The sequence below is a fragment of the Podarcis melisellensis genome (genome assembly GCF_964234715.1).
Source record: "Podarcis melisellensis genome assembly, chromosome: 3".
Classification (NCBI taxonomy): Eukaryota; Metazoa; Chordata; class Lepidosauria; order Squamata; family Lacertidae; genus Podarcis; species Podarcis melisellensis.
The window spans coordinates 69,799,846-69,818,200 of record NC_138530.1 but is presented as its reverse complement, the minus strand read 5'-3'; positions in this window follow the sequence as shown (position 1 = coordinate 69,818,200).

Here is an 18,355-nt window from a genome sequence, read left to right as displayed (position 1 = left end):
ATTGGAGAAATGTTGGAGAGTATGGTAGGATGTCCCTATTTTCATTGGAGAAATAGGTATGGAGTTATCCGACCCCCTAGCCATATGAAGGCAATCCTGTATACGGAAGGTTTTTTTAAAAAATGTTTAATGTTTTGTTATGTTTTTATATAGTCAAGAGCCCTTCTGACCCACTCAGGGCAGGTCAGATTTTATTTTTATTTTACCATGGGTTGTGTTGAGGGAATGGTGGGACTTTGGAGCCAGTGGATCCAAAGCTATCCCAAACATAGGCTGAAATGCTCAGGTTTGGTCCTAAATGCCAGGAGGAAAGTCTATGCATGCAAAGCTTTCTATGAATTGGGCCTTCAAGGCAGATAGCAGAGCTTTCCACTGGTTCTAGCCCATCCTAACCTCCACCATCCAGCCTTTGGCAATGATTAGGATTGCTCAGTAAGTCAAACTTTTGCTTTAGGAGCTTCCTATAACATGGACAACTAAAACTCTATTTGGAGCAATACAAGTCAAAGAGATGTCTGAAAACAGACATTGAAAATAATGGCAAATGTTTCCCCAGAAGAAAGAAATGCAACCGCAAAGTAACACCATACCATTTTGTTTTGCTTCGTTTTTCCCCTCCTACCACTTTTTTCAGTGTGGGAGATTTGGTTGTATCTCTCCCCATACAGAGAATTTAGTGAATCCTTTAAATGCCAAGCTTTGCTAAATCTGATGGGTTTAAAAATTGCAACTCTCTCATACATTTCATCTCAGTCTTTCCTGTTTTTCAAAGTCACATTTTAAATTAAAGGCTTTTTAAAAATAAAGAAAGAAAGAAATACACAAATGTTATCCTTCCCATCAAGCAACTCTTTACAAATTATATTTTGAAGAGATATCCAATAAACAATCTAGGCGCAATGGTGTGGTTTTCAGTTTCTGACTATCCAAACATATTATATTTTATTATGCACTGCCAGCTGGTCATGTTAAGAATTACAAAGATTCACAGGGCACAGTGAGTGTGTGGTAGGTAATAAATCTGCCAAAGATTATGGAGGTTTATATATTTTAACATACTGTGATGTGACCTTAATCTCCATAAGTCTAAAGAAAAAGAAATTCTGCCTCTTTATAAAAGATCCATTATCTACTTGTAGATAATGCTGTTTGCAATTTAATTCTGATGTTGAAGTTTATTTTTTCCTGATACGTATTTGGCACGTAATGCAAAAAGATGCAACATGATTATATGCTGTGTATTCTTTTTTTAAAAAAAACAACAACCAGAGAATCATATTTTTGTATGATGAGAGAATATTGCATTTTGTCTCAAGAGATATTCAGTTTTAGAAAAGAAGCTGAGTTTCACATTTGATGATAGTGTATAAATGAGTAGAGAAAGTGTAATTTACAAAATTACAAGCACATGAAAGTATTGGGGAAAGTCTGCCTTGTTTGTTTGGATTGCTTTCTGAAAGAAATTCAGTTATAGATTATTTCTGGTATTCGGGTTCCAGACATAAAAATAAATAAGTTCCACAATGTGACATTGAATAATGGAAACCTGATACTGCAACATTTTGTGAAATAATATACAACTTTAGAAAGCAGGCTGCGGATGAGAGCAACCATTGTGAAAGCTGAGTGAAATGCAGAGTGTTTTTCTTTTTCTTTTTTAAAAAGGACATGGAAAGGGCAGATAATTGAAAACTGCATCTGTGCCCCAATCCAGTTAGGGGCCCATACATATGGGGAATCAGACTTCTGCTGTGCATATCCCAAGCGGGATGAACAACTTGAATAGGGGCTTCCCCAGGCCATCCTAGAAACACCATAGTGTCAATCAAAAAGAGATAAGCAGTTGAAGCCTCCTCTGCCTGCCCTGCCAAGCAGCTCATGAGTACAATTGTCATTGTGTGGCATGAGTGCTCAGGTGGATCTTGATAACTGTAAACACTCCTTGCACACATGAACGTGTATCTGTGTTCAGATCATTCTGTATCCTAAGAAAGATCATCTGAAGTTTGTTCTAAACAAGAGGCAGGCAGCATAGCTGTACCAGCTGTGGTCAGTCACACACTTTTTCTTTCCATTTATGCTTGCATTCTGATTTTCCATCCATGCTTGGGTTCCCCTTTGTGCTACCCTGTAAATCTGAAACAAAAGGCATGTGGTCCTGCAGGAGCACAGGAGCCAACTCCTAGGGGCCAAGTTCCCTTCTCCCCCCCCCAATAAAATATTTGAGGGGGTCGGGCCCCCTCCAAAGTGGAAGGGCATTGCCCTTCAAATGGTGTCCCATGCCATGTGATCGGTTATGTGAAGTGGGGCTTACCCCCATATTTTATTCAAGTTGGCACCCCTTTTTGCATTAAACAAAGGCACAGTATATAATAATAATAATAATAATAATAATAATAATGTTTTATTTGTATTCCACCATCCCCTGCTGAGGCCGGGCTCAATGTGGCTAACATCATAAAAACAACATAATATGCATAAAAACAGACATCTATTAATTGAAATACAGCTTAAAATTAATTCAGACAAGTTAAAATCTGGGCAGGTGGCAATTATCTGGTTGGAACTGGGAGTGGTTAATGCTTGCCAGGACCAACTGTTTCCACTGATCATACAAGGACCTGTGACCGGGTTGGGGGCCTCCTTCAGGCTTGTTTTATACAATTTATTAGCAGGTGAATGTGTGCCCTACAGAGCTCATGAAGTCATGCACTAAAAAGAATCGAAATACAATTTCAAAGAAAAAATCCTGATCATAGCATTACTATCAGGGCATCCATAAGGGGTCTTCTCCTAGGAAGCTCAATGGTAGTTTAGCAATATACCAGAAAAGCGATGTGATACATCTCAGCAACAAACCCATGACACCTCCAATTGACCGAGAGCCATAGAAAAAATATCCACTGGGAAGTTTTATGACATATTTATACTCAACTCTTTGGCCATGTCAAATGTTAAATGACTAGGACAGGAACATGTGTGCAATGTAGCTTAGGTTTCTCATATATTTGTTCTCTGGGAAGTTCACACTTGATTAGTTTTTCATTATCACAACATAATCAAGGTGAAAGCCAAGTTTTGGAATCCACCCAAACTATTTGCTGTAGATAGATGATTAATCGGGGAAGCTTAGTGTGCCAGAGTTTCTAGGAATTAAATTTCACATGATGATTGGTAGTATATAGTTTCGCCCATATTTTTTCTTTATTGTGTTTTGTTTTTTTAAATAATGTGCAGTCATGAGGAGATTTTTTAAAACCCTCTGGCAGCTTTTTAACTACATGTTCCATGATTCTCAGCAGGAAATTATCCTCTGTACATCAATTTCAGCTAACAGGAAGCCTTGCATTGTCTCTCATATGAGGAAATGAGCCCTTTACCCCATTACCTCTTCCTATTTCCTTAATTAAGAGAAGTCTCCCCTGCCCTTGGGAAGGCAGAGGGGGCTGGAAGAGAGAACCAGGATAGTAGCAAATGCAGGGTGTGGATCCCATTTGAACTTGGACCCAGCTCAAAGGGGACTGGACCCTCTTAAAAAATCGCCAGGCATTTCAAGTGAAAAGAGAGTTTGCATTTCCAGCTCTTCCCTTAAAAATCATTCCTTCATAACATTACTAATAGTGGGTGCTCTTGAGAAGGTTTGAGACGGGTTGAGATTGCAACTAAGCAGATCTTGACTCACTTCACACTTTGAGAATCTCATAGAATGAGATGACCCAAGATCTCAACACATGGTAGAGCATTCACAGAATAAATTGCCTTCCTTATGGTCCAGCTCATGTGGAGAGTTTTGACCAAACGTGATTCACCTGGAGCAGGAACCGGCAAGCCACTTCAGGACCCCTGCCAAGAAAACTCCATGGACAAAGACAACGGGCATATTAGGCGACCCCCTAAATTAGCAGCTGCAATTTGGGGATTTGTCTTATAAGCCCAGTCGCCTAATACGCTGAGCCTGCCGCTCGCTGCTGCTGCTTCCAAAGCAGCAACGGGGAGGGGGACGGGCTGCGTGCCAGGCGGCCTTCTCCCGGTGTGTAGCTGAGCCCGCCCCCCACTGCTGCTGCTTCACAGCTGCCGCCACAGCAGTGGGGGATGGGGGTGGGCTCCACTCCCTGCCACCCATACCCGGCGTATAAGGCAACCCCCAACTTTTAAACCTCTTTTCCAGGGTTAAAAACTCGCCTTATACACCGGAATCTACGGTATATATGGCCATCCTGGGGAGCTGTGAGGTGGCGATTGATACATAGGGCAGGTCATTTAGCACTGGGCAGGTCTATAGCAAGGGACTGGGCAAATGATCTCTGGGTGTCCTGCTGACATGAGCACATGGTGTGGCTGCAGCTACTTACCCCTTAGCTGCTTTTTCGTACTTTCCTCAGGTAAAGGCACGGGGTTGGGCCCAATGCCAGTCCTACTCAGAGCAGACTCATTTCACTTAACAGGCATGACTAACTGAGGCATTATTTTTGATGCGTGTAACTTAGTTGCATACAACCTATCAGCTCCTGCTTAGTGCTGGTGGTGGTGGCTGAGTTCTGCCTCCAGTCCCATCATGCACCTCCAGCCACAGTGGCAGCTTTAAAGAGATGAACAGCACCTCAGCTGCCAATCTGGCGACTTTTATTTACAATTAGTCTTAATGCTTTTGTTTTAATAGGAATTGTTCTGTGTTAAATAGCATTCCAGATGCTCTTGTTTCATTATGTTAATAGCCAGGAGTCTGTCTTCTCTCTCGTTTATAGATGTGAACATACAGACCCGCAGTGTAAAGATAGGCTCCGAGGAGTGTATAGAAATCACAGAAAAGGAAAAGCTGCCCAGCTGAGCAATGCATTAATAGGAGATCAAAAGACTGAAATTATAGACTCACAGTGAGAGCCCTATTGTGCTATAATGAAGTGAAATTAGGTACTCAGAAAAAGTGGAAATAAATTAGATTTCTACCCAGCCAACAAGAGGAAACACAATGCTTCTGCAACTGTATTCCATTATAAATCTAGGAATAAAGCTACTACGTGTATTTCAACAAAAGAAATGCTTTTACCATTTCCAGTATTCCCTCTTTTTAAAATGTCCAGTGCATTTTCAGAAGCATATCAATAAAGATAAATATCTCCAAAATAGAAAGATGATATTGTAAGCCACCTAGAGGCATGTTGTATTTGGTGACAAATAAATTTAATAACCAGTATAATATCATTTTACCCTTGTCCCGTTAAAATTGAATGCTTTGAATTCTAATGTTGTTTGTGAGTGGCATTGTGATTGCTAAGAAGAATTCCTGTGAGACACTTTGCAATACTATATATAGATACAACTATAGATACAAAAAAGTACTTACCTTAAACACTTTACAGGTGAAAATGGGAACACTTCCAAATAGGTCAAGGAGATGGAAATTGGTAGGCAAAACAAACATAATCCAAAGTAAAATTGTGACACAGAGAGATAGCAGGAACTAGCAATTTATTTTTGATCCGTTTTTAAAAATATACACCACACTTTCTCACTTTACAAAGGGTGGGGGTTGCTCAAAGTGGCTTACAAATAAAAATCAAACGGGGGGGGGGGATCAGTTATCCAACCATTAAAGAACAGGTTATCAAGCTAGAAATGCATACAAACAAACAAAAAACAACCTCTAGGTGATAAAATCAGGTCACTGTACGGCAGTGGTTTTCAACCAGTGTTCCGTGGCACCCTGGGATGCCTTGAACAATGGTCTTGGGTGCCGCAGGCAACACTTGCCTCTGTCTCTCTTTCCTTCCCTCCCTCCTTTGATGCCCTCATGCGTCTCTGCCTCCCAAAGGCTTGAACAGCTTTTGGTTGCAGCAGCCCTGGCTACAAGCTCCCCAGTCCAATGGTGCCCAGGGGATTTTGATTGTCAGGAGCTGAGGTGGCTTTGGAGTAAGCAAGCAATCAGACGAGGGAGCCCAGCCAGCCAGTCCACCAGCCCTTGCTGCTGGGAATGGACAGACTAGTGGGAGGCTGGGCAGGCAAGGCACTGTGCTGGTCTTTCTTGTGCTTGCTTTGTGCAAGGCTTGCCTGGGAGCTGAGTGCCTGGTGCCGAAGGGGAGCCTTTCCACCATGCAGGCCTGGCAGTGCCTGCTGCTGCCACTGCTGCTTCCCAAAGCTCAATCTCCATTGGGCCACTAATGCTGGGGTTATCCTTTTCCCAGGCCCTTGTGGGGCAGTGTGAGGAGGCACCTCTCTTTGGGGTGGGGGGCAGCTCAGAGACCAGCAGTGGCTGCCCACAGTGGTGGAGGAATCCTCTCCAGCACCCGGGGCGGGACACCAAGGGGCAGGGTGAACCATACGGACTGCGCATGTGCGGCATCCCATACAGAGTGTGCACGCTCAGCAACCATATGGGCTGCCGTGCATGTGCACTCTAGACAGGATGCCGCTCGCGCATGGTGGTCATACAGGCTGCCACTTGCATGGCATCTGTACGGGCTGCTGTGCAAGTGGCATCCTGTACAGACTGTGCTTGTGCAGCATCCTGTATGGAGTGTGCATGCGCGGCAGCCCATACAGTCGCCATGCAAGAGGCAGCCCGTACAGACGCCCGTATGGACAACGCGTGAGAGTGGCAGCCCGTACGGATGCCGTGTGAGCAGTGCCCATACGGAATGTGTGTGCCCTTGGCCGCTCTACAGCTCTACATCTTGTCGTCCCCCTACCGAGTGGCACCCGGGGCGTATCGACCCCTCCGCCCCCCACTTCGTATGCCCCTGGCTTCCCAGAGGACTCTCAAGGAGATGGGAGAGAAGAGGAGGCTGAGAGGCTGCCAGCTCTGTAACTGGCTCCTGAGTCCCACAGGGGTGCCGCAGAAAGAATGCCATGGACTCAAAAAGGTTGACAATCTCTACCGTATGGTAACCATAGTTAATAAGGCAATTCAATACAATAGCACATATATATGCAATAAACTCTTAAGAATTTCACCATTTATACCATTTAGAGGATATTCTGGATTTATAGGACATTCTAGAAGTGTCATGAGCCATAGCCTAATTTCCTGACCACCATATGGGAAAGCATGCATAAAACATGTCAAATTCAGTCATTTTGCTCAAATGTGTGAAACTAGAAAAAGAAAATGTCAAGGCAAAGAAATGTCAAGGAAGAAGACAGATAAGAGCCCACTGGTGCACTGAACTCTTCAGCTCCTGAAGATAAGTAGTTGCCTTGAGATGTAATTAGCATCATTATATGCTATACTACTAAACAGAATGCCACTGGTCAGCATGCAAAATGTTACGGAGGATGTGGAGGGTGTGAGAGCCAGTGTGGTGTAGTGGTTAAGAGTGGTAGTCTCGTAATCTGGGGAACCGGGTTCGAGTCTCCGCTCCTCCACATGTAGCTGCTGGGTGACCTTGGGCCAGTCACACTTCTTTGAAGTCTCTCAGCCCCACTCACCTCACAGAGTGTTTGTTGTGGGGGAGGAAGGGGAAAGGAGAATGTTAGCCACTTTGAGACTCCTTAAAGGTAGTGAAAGGCGGGATATCAAATCCAAACTCTTCTTCTTCCTGTGAGGGTACATATCGTTCATGAAAGAGATCACAACTAGTGAATAAATATTGATGTTGCATTCTGATTGATTTTCATTGTGAGTCATTTGGGGAGCCTATCCTGGCTGAAAAGTGGGGCATAAATAATATAACCAACCAACAAATGTCTCTGATTAATTATTTGGAATTCAACTGAAGGTGAAGACAGTCAATGCATCTTTGAAGTAAGGGGGGTCACAGACATTCTCAGTAGCTTGCAGTGGTACCAACTTGAATAAAATGTTGGTGGGACCACCATCCTGCCCCCTGCCAGAAGGTCCCTGGAAAGTTGGACTGAGGGAGAGAGAGAGAGGGAGGCCAGAGTCAAGCGAGCCCAGCCCAGGATGAGGCCCCGCAGCTTGAAGGAGGCTGTGTCTCCTCCCTCCCTCACCTGGTGCTTCTGAGGCCCAGGCAGCTGGGCTCTGGACCTAGGAGGCAGCACTGCAGGCACTGGGGATGGTACTGAGAGGCTGAGCCAGGAGGCTTGAAGACCCAGCCTATGCCTGCTCCTTTCCACACCCAGTCACCAGTAGGCAGCAGCCAAGTCTCCTCCATTACAGAGGGTTTCCTGGGCACTGGGTTAGGCCAAGGAGGGGAGGGAAGGAGGTTGGGTGCCCTGAGAGAAAGGGGGCATGGTTGGGCAATTGGGCACATTTTCTGGATACAAAGGTTTTGGGTTGTAGGGTTTTACTTTTGGTCTCATCTGACTGGCAGTGTAGGAAACAAGACTTTTGTGCTTTGGGTATGGTTCCGTTCCAGTCTGATTAAAATATCCTTTAAACAGCCAACAGAGACAGCTCAAGGCCTTTTACTGCCTGAGGCAAAGAACAAGATTGTGGAATCTTACTTTTATAAAGGTAAACAAGACAGTGTCTTTCACCATATCTGAGGGAAGCAAGCTAGCTTAGGGGGTAAGGGCAGGCACACATACACAGCTTTGCCCACTAAGGCCTCAGCACTGGGCTCCCATCACCCAGCATGTACCTCACCCTGCTGTCAGGAAGCTGCCTCACTCTGCCTAGGACCATTCCTACACATCTTTCAATGTTGTGAAGCTTAAAATAGCAATAGGTTAATTGTCAAAGAACCCGAAGAATCACTTTCAGAGGTTTTACTCCATTCCTGCCTGCTAAGGCTGTTAAACTAGGTGGGGATATGGTGGGGATATGGCCTGCCTTACTCACCCAAGGCTATTCCATAGCAGGTAATGACGCACTCAAGCCTCCACCAGCAAACTTGTAATCATAATCACCAACAACACAATTTTTTAAAAATAATTAAACAAACATAAAAGCATAATGTTGTACAAAACATACACTTGCACACTTGTTAAATATCACAAAACTAACTTTTAAAAAAAAGATTTTTCTTGCTTCTAATAGAAAAATTAAATTAAATACATAAAACTATTATAGAAATCACTTATACCTATATCATGCATAATTTATTTTATTGCTGGATTTCTCTTTCCTAATGGTAAAATGTTATATTTTTATATTGATCTTTGTAATGCAAGTAACTTAGTCATTGCTAATTAATCCCCCTTTAATGAATTCTATCCTGCTAGGCTTGTTATTATTCTCAGAAGTGTCAGTGAACAAAATTATTTCACCCATCACTATATACAATACAGGTTCCTCATTATCCTGTGAAATAACTGCTTTTACATAATTTGATATACAGGCTCTTGTTCAATATTTAATTGAAATATTTCATTTATTATCCCAATTTCCCTATTCCAAAACTGATTTGCTAGACTTTCCCTTACCAGAAATGAACAAAATAATCTTTTGCATCTTGACAAGTGCAGCACTTTCCTGTTCCTGCTTCGTATCTTTTATCAACTTTTCAGGCTGTCAAGGTCCCCAACGTGACTCTATTGTAATAGTTTTCTCTATAATGTACAAAAGCCTTTTAAGATAGATCAATAGATAGATAGATAGATAGATAGATAGATAGATAGATAGATAGATGATAGATAAATGTCATGCCTCTTCATCAATCATCCTTTGGATAGTTCTACTCCCACAGAGAGAGCTCATAGAGATGTGGTTGATTCCCATAGATGTTTGATTTTGTTTGAATATTAAATGCAATCACTTAATCATAACTTCAGCCCTGTTCACACAACACCTGATTGTGCAGGTGTCCCACTCTAGTGAAGCTCTTGCTTGTGCCCTTTCCTCTACAAACTTGCGCCCTATGTCCAAGTAACACAGGAATGCAACTCTATGCTCTTCTCTTTCTCAAAATCCCTTTCACAATTGATAATACATATTTTGTTTCCATCTGAGTGAGAAAGATTTGTTTTGGATATATTAGAGGTGGCTAAGCAGTCACGAAATTAAAAGACACCTGCTTCTTGAGAGAAAAGCAATGACAAACCTAGACAGCATCTTAAAAGCAGAGACATCACCTTGCCAACAAAGGTCTGTATAGTTAAAGCTATGGTTTTCCCAGTAGTGATGTATGGAAGTGAGAGCTGGACCATAAAGAAGGCTGATCGCCGAAGAATTGATGCTTTTGAATTATGTTGCTGGAGGAGACTCTCGAGAGTCCCATGGACTGCAAGAAGATCAAACCTATCCATTCTGAAGGAAATCAGCCCTGAGTGCTCACTGGAAGGACAGATTGTGAAGCTGAGGCTCCAATACTTTGGCCACCTCATGAGAAGAGAAGACTCCCTGGAAAAGACCCTGATGTTGGGAAAGATTGAGGGCACAAGGAGAAGGGGATGACAGAGGACGAGATGGTTGGACAGTGTTCTCGAAGCTACCAGCATGAGTTTGACCAAACTGCGGGAGGCAGTGGAAGAAAGGAGTGCCTGGCGTGCTCTGGTCCATGGGGTCACGAAGATTCGGACACGACTAAACGACTAAACAACAACAACAATATTTTTTTTGGCATGTGCAGATGATCAAATGAGCAGTCCGAGGAGTGGATGTTCTGCACCCTGCTCAGGATGCTGGGCTGAGGATAGATGATTAAATCTCTCTGTCCACTCAATTGCTGTTACATATACATTCTCACATATACATTTTGCCACAAAAATTAGCAGGCTTGGCAGTGGGATCAAAATATCTGCTTGGGGAGCTGGATTAGGCCTCTGAACTGGTGCACTCCTGCATTAATAGTAAATTGTGACCCTTCAAAAGAGGGCTGGGGAGAGAGGGCGCTATATTCTGTGTAGCACTGAGGCCAAGGTTCTATCAGCACAATATGCTATTATTACTTTTTGCACATTGGAACCTTCTTCCTCCACATGCCATCTAAATGTGTTCTATCTTTCTCTGGACCTCCAGAGAAGATTTGGGGACAACATGGGATGTCAATGGGTGAAGTAGGGGAAAAGACCCATTGCCCTAGCATTGCTCCTTGTGTTGACTTTGGCTAGCACAACATTAACTGAAAACAGCCCCAAGAATTTTATTCACCCTTATTATTGTGTCTTATGGCTAATGAAAAGTTTAACTCAGTAGTGGTTCTGGAGTGTAATTGGCTCCCTCTCATCGAAGCAACTAAATTCTTGCAAAACACTTAAAGCCTGTATTAACAGCAAAGAACATTTCTGATCAGATCAACTTTTACAGTGATTATGTTTTACCTCTATTCTGGGATACTTTTATGTCCCTTATTTAAAGGGCACTGTTGAAACAAACCAACTAAAAAGAAAAGTTAGGAAAAACTCAAATGAGCCAATCCAATGGCATTAAAGTACTAATGTTAGCCTGCCATCTAAGATAGCACCCTGATGTGAAGGAGATAAGATATTCCTTGGTTGCAACTTCATAAAAAAGACCTCTAAAAATGCCAGCAAAGGGAGACAGGAGCATCTTGTCTAATGATCTCCACAGGGAGAAAACAAAGACAGCAGCTGGGTAAGCTGAATGGCACCGTGAAGTGATTCATTCCTAAATGTGTGTGTGTTTTTCTGCCAGAAGGAGGAATCATAGCCAATTACAGCCATCCTACATGGACGTGATAGCAAACCTTTAGGTTGATCAAGCCATTCCCTGTTGGGAGAGAAGTTACCATTCTGAAAGATCGATCAGCACTGTGTTGCAGCGGGCCCAATTGCCTGAGGTTCAGAAAAAGAGCAGCTGAACTAAGAGACAAATGTGTAGCAAGCATTTTGGCTTTGTTCATTCTTCTGGCGCTTGGTATAAAAATGAAAGTGAGAGGGCCTTTATCAGTACTTGTCAAAGAGCCCGAGGCAGTCGGGCCCATCATTTACTACCATACGTCAACTTTCATGTTACTTTACACAACAAGAGCTCAGAGGCTGGTGACTAATCATCATTTCTGGTCGGCCTTATTATGCTCACTCACATGCAGAGCAATGATACAATTACTTCTGAGCAAATATCAAAGGTTATTTTAGTCAGTGCAGTCACACAGATATGGGGCAAACTTAATAAACAAAGAGAGGGAGTTCAGAGCTAGGATCTAGGCACTGCTCTGAGCCAGCCTCTGGGGATAGGGCACCTGAGTGGTGACAACATTTATTTTATTTATGTCATTCAGTTTATGAATCACCTCTTATAAAATAGCTCAAAGTGATTTAACAATAACTTAGAAGTACAACAGCAGAGATCATTTGGTTAGTAACCAAGGGGTTAATTCTCCTTACAGTTAATTAGCCAACCAAGAGGATTTTGGCGGTGGAGCAACCAGTCAGAATAGCATGATTCTTGTTGAGTAACTTGTACTCTGATTGACTATGTAGTCCTGAGGGAGTTCTCCCATGTTTTGTAGTTTGCTATCTCCCTTCTACGGACTACGCCTGAGCCCTATAAGAAAGACAAAACTTCTCTATTCCATTCTCCTAAAGTTATGCAATATTTTTGTTCAGTTTATCCAGCAAAGTTTTATCAGCATTTTCATTTCTCTCTGGGCTCCCTCTGCACTTCCTCTGCACTATTTAAGTGACTTTGCGAACAATCACAACCATTGCATAAATTTTATATATTAAAAATTAAAACAATTTCACATACAGAGACTGTTAAAAAACTGTTGGAGGAACTTTCTCTCTCTCTCTCTCTCTCTCTCTCTCTCTCTCTCTCTCTCTCTCTCTTTCTTTCTTTCACCATATCCATTTACAAACTTAGACTTTCACTGAGTGGAATGTAATGAGCCTGGCTGGAATTTTGCCAGAGCCCCAGGGTTAATACACAAGCTCTCAGAGGTTGGGGGACTCAGACAATCTTAATTAGCACAAGTGGTCAAGACTGGGATTTAGTTTGAGTGATGACACCTCTGACAATGAGCAACACCTTCCTAATCATAGTGCAGAACTGGTACTCTAGTATTGTCATATATGCCAGGACACACTCCAAAAAATCTCATGTTGACTCCAAACAGAGCTCAATCACACATCCGCCTAAATGTTCTGCTTTGAAAAACAATATTGACTCAATGCAAGTGATAGCAAGGACAAAACAATCTGTTCCAATTGATTTGCAACATTATTCCACAAAGGATTTATTATCATCTGTTTCAGCCATGGGAAGAGTGAGAGTTCAAAAAGATTGGTCAGTTTAAGTTCATTGATGTTTCCAGTGCTATTGTTTTATTTAATATAGTAGATAAGAGCACCATTGTTCACTGTATGAAATTTAGTGGGACATTAAATAGTTGCTCTAATCAATACATACAAATAACGCTTAAACAGATTGTTTTTCAAGAAAAAAGAATTTACTTTTCTCTTGATTCATATAGGTCAAGTGTGTGTCAAGAAGGGAGATTTTCAGGGAAAGTGGCAAATTTACCTGGTGTGTTTAAAAGGATGGCTGGTGGAAAGCAGGTGTTTTGTTGCTCTCTTCTCCTTCTCCTTCTCCTTATCATCCTTCTCCTTCTCCTTCCTTCTCCTTCCTTCTCCTTCCTTCTCCTTCTCCTTCTCCTTCTCTTCCTCCTCCTCCTCTTCTTGCAGTGGTAGAAGCAAAGCTGACATTTATTTTACCAGCCTCCCTTATACATAGCATTGTTGCAGGTAGAAAATAATGTAGCTGCCATTTATTTTCCATAGAATACCATGGAACAACCCTGTGTCTGGGGCATTATGAGGTAATAGCATGATCCCTGTCAGCTGATAGCCACCTAGACAAGATCTGCTGCCACTAGTAACTTTGTGGTCACCTGCCTAAACAAAATAGTTTTCAAAAGGTGTTTCAAGGAAGGTAAAATTCTTACTAAGACTCTACAGGTAGGTTGTTCCACAGGGCTGCCACACTACAGGCTCAGTCCCCTGTGAAGGCCAGCTGAACCTCAGGGGCATGGGAAACCACTAGAAATGTCCCATCAGAGGAGTTCAGTGTTTGAGCTGCAGCACCAGATGTTCCTTAAACTACTTTGGGACCATGTTGTTTAGGGCTTTGTGAATGAACACAAGTACCTTGAATCAGGTCCAGTAGCCAACTGGCAAGCAGAACAACTCTCTCAGCAGAGGAACAGCATGTTGCCAGTAATCTGGTCCTGTGAGCAGTCCAGCTCCTACAGTAGTTGAATAAATATCTGGTTCAGAAGCTTTGTTTTATAAAAGTTATACACCTCTTGCTTGTGAAAAACCTCAAAGCAGTTAAAGACTGCCAATGCCGTCAGGCTATTGCAGTCTAGGAATGGTCATAGATGGCAAAGCAGCTGAAGCTGGTGAAAAACACTCTTAGCTGCAGAGGTAACTTGGGCGGAGATGGATTATACAGTTCCCTCAGATTGCACGCCTGCTCCTTCAACAAGAGTGCAATGCTGTCCAGAACAGACATTTGACCCATCTCCCTATCTTTTTAATCCCTGGTTTACATGTGGGGCAAGCAGCAAGCTCCAGCACATATCTAAGGACTGTTTCATGTATTCAGAGGAGTTACTCTTGCTTCCTTTTTCTTTACTTCTACAGTAACACTTGCAGATTTTCCCCATAGTGAGCCTCTGTGAAGAAATGTGGCTGTTTAAAGCTGCAGCCCAGTGTATGGTTGAAGTCAATGGAACATCATTGTGTAAACAATTGTATAGCTCTAGTTGTGAATAACTACAATCAGCAACCATTTCGTGCAAAGGTTCCATGCCTGGTCCCCATGCACGTTGGTGTTGTGCATCTAAGTGGACTCCAGCCCACCCCATTCACTTCAGCTCCAGCCCCGCCCCATTCCACCCCTGTTCCACTCTCTTCTGGGTATAAAAGGATTGACGCATCAGTGATAGTGCATCCGTTGGACGCGCCTAAAATGGTTGCTGCCCGTAGTAGCTTTGGATGAGAATGTCTCCATCCAAAGACATATGCAGCCTGCCTAATGGGGCCCAGATTAGCACTACAATATGGATTTGCATCTGCACCCCCATTACATTGGTTATGCAGGCAGAAGACTGCCTGCCAAGATGTGCCTCAATGGAGATTATTCAGGACATGATTGCTGAGCAGCGAAAAAAATTCAAAGCTGATTGTATTTAACATAGACAGATTTATTTTGCCATCTACTTCCATAACCATAAAGTAAGCACACTAAGAAAGAGTTTAGGTACATATATGTGTAGGTGTGCATTGGAATACAAACTATGCTTAAAAGGAAAGAATGAAAGCTACCAACCTTGTAAAAAAAAATCTGATCAGTATTTTAAATGTGTTCAGGAGCATCAAAAATCAAAACTGAACAATTGCTGAATACCAAGGGAATGCATGGTTTTTTTCAGGAGAGAACTACTTAGAACCTGTAGCCTGTCTAGCCTGTTCCTAGACTCCTTAAGATTCCCTTTTCACATGACAAGGGAACAATGTTAATAATCAATGTGAAGAAATATAATACAGCATGGCAATGTAGGCTGTATATTCACTGGAGCTATCCGGCAAGTAAACAAATCTCTCCATAGAAATAAGGAGACATGCAGCCCCCCCACCCCGTGCATGCTAAGGCAGTGTTGTGCTTTATAAAATATTACGGTATTATGCAAGAGGTGTGAAATAGGGGCAGTGGTTGAAATCTTATGAGATTGGGGGGGGGGACTTCTCAACTGAGATAGTGACTTTGGAAAAAAAAATACTCAGAATGTACCATTCAAGTGGAAGGTCTGAGCTGGGGTAGCCAACATATAGCCCAAAATATCTGGAGGGAACTGACTCTTATACTCCCCAAGCACGGTCAATTGTCAGGGATAATGGGAATTGTAGTTGTGTGACAATCAAAGGGAGCCATGTTGGCTACCCCTAAATAGGTTCTATTCATCCTGACTAAAGATGAGTAAAACTATTTGGAATCTGGAAGGTTCTGGCTGCCCTGAAGACTTTGCTGATAGTACAGTCTATGTTTTATGCTTATACATGTTGAGCACATACTGTATGTGTGTAAATATTGGAGATTATCTAGTGTCTAGATAAATCTTCATAACTAGTGCAAGGGATTGTTTTTCAAATTACATATGCAAACAAACAAAAATTGTGCTTTTTGCCTCTTTGTAGCCTCTTATAGCACCTAAGATAATGTTCTATTTTCAATTTGCAAGTGCACATAAATAAACATTGTGAAGGCTGTGCACTCCTAAGGGGGAGAGTAAAAGCACCAGATATCTAAAATTCACTGAATTATTTCAGGGTCTAGTCTGGATACAAAGTTGGACACATCAATAGGGGAAAGAATCATCTATTGTCTTTATTTGGGCTTTGAGGAAAGGCTCTGCATTTTTGCAAGTCTCCAGAACAAATACTTCAAAACTTCACAAAGTTCACAAAGATAGCTGCATTTATATCTGGAAAATAGGCAACTCTGTGGTGAAAAGGCAGGAAAATGGGATTAAGCGCAAGATGAAAGAAGGAGAACGAGGCATGCAATGCCAGATGGCCTTAGCCATTCCAAAAATGTCTCCTGTTCTTATCTCTCAATGGTTGTCTTTGCTTTAAAAGCATGTAAGTATATCAACAATGATCCCAGGCATGAGGAAGGCAGAAACAAAACTAAATGTATCCTGGAAAAGGGCAGGTGCTGCTTATTTTATTTTCTTTTTTTGTTTCAATTTGGATGCTTTATTTTTGTCAGGATATGTAACATTCAACTTTAGAAATTATGTTTCTTTCCATTTAAACACTTCCCAGAGTAATAAAGAAAGAACATTAAAAGCTTGCCGCAGAAGTAGGTGATGAATATTGACAAGATTTGAATTTTGTCATTGGAGACCTATATGTATATGTTGGCATTTTTGTTGTAAAAGGAAAAAAACATTTGTCATAAGAATCCCAGTGAAGTCTAGGAGCTACAATGTGTTTCAAGTTGGTTCCCATTCAGATTTTGCTTTTCCTTTATTCATTTAGAAAGTCAACCACACAGGTTGCAGAGTTCATGTGGCAAGTCTTTTCACTTGTACCATTGCTCCACGTGTGCCCTATAGCACATACAGTCCAGTATATTGGGTAACCAATATAGGAAGCATTAAACATCTGGCAACATGTGGGTCCTATTAACTGCATGGTAAATCTGAATGAGTTATTCAGAGTTTCCACAAGCGTAATATTTCCTGTGACAATGGGGGACAAGGGCAGAGGTGCATCAGTTTGAGGGTGTATATTAGTATATGGCTACATTTTAAAATCAACACCTGTTTGTCCAACAAGGTATATGAAGTGCTGAAGAGAGCCAAATGCCAGGAGTGTGCATGGGCCTCATATCTGTATTCATGCTTTTTAAAAATAAAAAAAATATAAAAATCCAATTTGTTACTGAGTTGCTCTGAACATTTTGATTTGTGACTTGGATTCTTAGCTGCTCTGTATAAAACAAAGCTCTGTGTTCTTCATTCCTTCTAATGGGGAATTTGAAAATGGCTGTAACATTTCCCCTTTGGGCAGGAACATATGAAATTTGCATGCACAGGAGCCAAAATTGCAGGCAAATTGATCAAGAGGCATTTGTGGGTGAAGTAAAAGAGATTTGTTTTTCTCCTTTATATTTTGGCAATGTTTGCCCTTTTCTTCCATTTGGTACATAGTCTGGAACACAAGAAACTTGCACTGAAACAAAGGCTGGATGGGGGTTATGGATGCTATAGCAAGACCTCCAGTTCTCTGTAATAACCGTTCACCCTGCCCTATGTGTTAACAGTATGAATGAGGGAACCTAAGGTAAGGAAGGGAAACCTCAATATGTAGCCTGTCCATAAGAGTCTATGGTAGGTGAGGTTGTGCCTGATATATATATTTAATGGTGGTGCTGTGAAATCAGTACTGCATAACTTACCTAACATCTCTAATATCTGTTTTGAAACTCAATATTCTGAACTCTTACACAAAGCTAGTGGAAGTGTTAAAAACATATACCGTAGGTGATATGAGAACAGGAAATTCCTCACCACCGAAATATCAAACAGAAATGGACCTAATTGACATTAGTTCCAAAGGCAAACAAGGTGGGCTGTTTTTTGTTTGTTTGTTTTTTGGAAAGAGGTAAAGTTACCTTCTGGAACCATGTTTTCTCATGAATGTGACTGAGATAAATGAAAACATGCTCTTAAATGCCTCCTAAAATATGTTTGACCCAATTATGGCTCATCAAGAAGGTTAAATAGCTAGATTTTTTTTTGTTTTGAAATTGGTTTCAAAGAGGGACAAATCTCCCCTGGTTCATATGAGCAAAACATCCTAGAAAGGAGTTGTACAGCATCGCTATATTGACCCAGCTGTGACAGACTATTTGCTGTAGAGAAGATTAAAGAAATAGAAATGAGCACAAAATACTTAAAAGCTGGTAACTCTTTGGCTTGTAATAAAATTGGCACCACAGGGCCATCAACCATTTGTTGTTGCAAGTACAATCTTTCATTACTTA